The sequence below is a fragment of the Bos mutus genome, chromosome 18, assembly GCF_027580195.1.
Source record: "Bos mutus isolate GX-2022 chromosome 18, NWIPB_WYAK_1.1, whole genome shotgun sequence".
NCBI classification, from domain to species: domain Eukaryota; kingdom Metazoa; phylum Chordata; class Mammalia; order Artiodactyla; family Bovidae; genus Bos; species Bos mutus.
The window spans coordinates 15,545,776-15,548,931 of record NC_091634.1 but is presented as its reverse complement, the minus strand read 5'-3'; positions in this window follow the sequence as shown (position 1 = coordinate 15,548,931).

Here is a 3,156-nt window from a genome sequence, read left to right as displayed (position 1 = left end):
TTGTTGTTTTTAATATCATAAGTCAATTCTGTTATTCTCTTCCACTGTATTTGTTTCCATCTACTCCCATTTTAACATTTTCTTTGCCCACTATTCTTGTTTCTGAAATCCTCCATCTAGGACTACTTAGATTACTAAATAGCATGCCAATACCCCTCCTCAGTCCTCCTCCCTTCACATCCCTTTAGTCTTTTAACAATGAGTTTTTGAAGAGACCAGGCCAGATGTCAAATAGCGGTTCTTAAAGAGTAGTTGGAGAACCCTCAGGGGTCTCTTAGGTCAAAATTATTTTCATAGTAATTTCAACACCTTTTTTCCTTTTTCACTTTCATTCTCTCCTGAGAGTAGTTTCCTGGTCTACATAACATGCAACATTGCTACAGAATGAATGCAGAGATGAGAATCCAACTGTCTTTCATTAAACTATTAAAGGTATTTGAAAATTTATATAATAATACAATTGTCATTGTTTTTCAAATATACTTTTCATAAAATGTTATTAACATGTGATGAGTTTATTTATAAATGAATTAAAAATTGTTGTTTCAGTTTGAGACTTGCTGTTGCAAAATGTCCCCATCTTAGGTCAGGTTCCCTGGGAGACAGAATCTGAAATGAAGCAGAATTGGTGGAAGGTGAAATTGAACTGTGACAGGGTTGCAAACTCTCAGGGAGCTCTAGGACTGAGATGGCTCTTCGCACTTCTCTAAATTGCCCTTGGGGAGGCAGTGTAGCCATGCATGATGCAGCTCTCTTCATCCGAAGGCAATTCTTACAGAGGAACTCAGTGGTAAGTAGCAAAGATTTTCAGCAGTTAGCTCAGAGAGAGGGGAGTATAAGGCAGAGCTTACATTCTAGAATTCCCTTAGTGATCTGGCTGAAATGACAGATGGCAGGACTACAGCTGGAGATGATGCTCTTAACTTCTTTCCTGTCCCACTTCCTTCATGCCTTTACCACTCTTTCTAGGAGCACTTAATAAATCACTTGTGTGGGAATTCTCATCTCAAGATCTGCCTCTGGCAAATTACAGGTAAAAGAATGTCCACAATATGACTCAATTCCATCCTATCTTTACTCCCAAATGTTTCGCCTTAGTCTGCTGCATTTTTAGCAACTGGTGACCATCCAGCTGGTGATATCCACAAAAGTGTAGTTTTCCTTTCTCTCTCTTTTCCTTATCTTTCATATCAGCAAACTTCAAATTAAGTCTGAAATCTAGAATGGAAACTATCAGGCAGTAACAGTTCATGTGTATCCAAGTGGAGAGGGATTTATTGTGATTTGATAGATTATTTTTATGTTATCTCAGTCACTTAGACCTTATTTCTACTCTTCAGGATAGGAAAAAAATTATAGAGACAAGATCATCTTCTTGTTGACATACAGTAAAATAGCCTTCCTAGACTTGAGATTCAGGTTTAGTCTCAGGCACTATATATCACCCAATCAGCACAGCCACTCTTAGTGGGACAGGCTAAAAAGGCACATAAGGTGGTCATTATGAGTGTAAGGGAAATTTAAAATTTTTCTGTTGACTCCAAAACTATGTAAAGGATGGGACAGAAAAAAAGTGAGATATGAGCCAAATAAAGAAGCATGAAGAAAATCAGAGTGAAAAATGAGTTTAGATCACCCCCTCAAATTTTGCAACTAAAAATATTTACACAGATTTTGTTGTGTGTATAAAACATGAACTTTGAAAAGTACTTTTTAAAAAGTCTACAAAAAAGTGTGCTTGCAAAATTGGACTTACCACAAAACCCATGAAAGAAGAGATTATGAAGTGACAACACATTTAGATATTTAAGTTTTGGGAAAGTGCTGATTTCATAAATATCAGTGCCTGCTATTTATAATTTTAAGTCATTGTCAGTCTTCAAAAATGACTAACTGAAGTAAAACTGAGCTTAGTCATGATTGTACTTCATAAATTTAGTCTAAGAATGATTTAATTTTGTAAAACTAGCTTCCAATAAATGCAACTGACATTCAAACATTCAAAGCTAAAGACTCCTTTTGAACAACATTCCAAATCATAATGGTTTTCTGTGCATCAAGTAATACTGCAGAGATGGTACAATAAAAAAATACCTGAAGGGCTGATTCACTTATTGTTTAACAGAGAATGAGATCCTTTCAGAGGAACGGTTATTACTGCTCAGGGTCTTAGACCACATACTGCTTTCAACCAAAACCAGATAGGTACATAAATCAAGGGTTGTAGAAGAAATAAAATGATCTGTAGGTTAAGAGTGAAGCAATTTTACATAATTGCTTAAGGCTATCCAAGGCTATGGTTTTTCCAGTGATCATGTATGGATGTAAGAGTTGGACTGTGAAGAAAGCTGAGCACCGCAGAATTGATGCTTTTGAACTGTGGTGTTGGAGAAGACTCTTGAGAGTCCCTTGGACTGCAAGGAGATCCAACCAGTCCATTCTGAAGGAGATCAGCCCTGGGATTTCTTTGGAAGGAATGATGCTGAAGCTGAAACTCCAGTACTTTGGCCATTTCATGTGAAGAGTTGACTCATTGGAAAAGACTCTGATGCTGGAAGGAATTGGGGGCAGGAGGAGAAGGGGACGACAGGATGAGATGGCTGGATGGCATCAATGACTTGATGGACTTGAGTCTGAGTCAACTCCGGGAGTTGGTGATGGACAGGGAGGCCTGGTGTGCTGTGATTCATGGGGTTGCAAAGAGTCGGACACGACTGAGCAACCGGGCTGAACTGAACTGATCTCAAGAAAATAAAAGGTTTTCTTGTTTCAAAATATTGTAATAATTAATGATTATAATAATAATAATGCTTATGCTGGTTGTATGGAAATGTACAGAGTAAGAAGACTAATATTGTAGAGTTAGTTTCTCAAGATTTTTTTCTCTCCATAATGACTCTAATCATATTACTAACTCATTAGTTATGAATTCAACAAGTTGTCAACTAAAACAAGACACACTGAGAGAGTAGGGATCATTAGATCATGATACCCTAAAATTCTAAATAAAAATCACATTTGATTTGTCACATTGCCCTCTGATTTTCAAATTTTTAACAAATAATTACATGCTTCTTGAATCTAAGATATAATTGGTTGAAAATTAAGTCCTAAATAAAGAATGTGAAAAAAAAAGCATAAGACTGATGAGACATG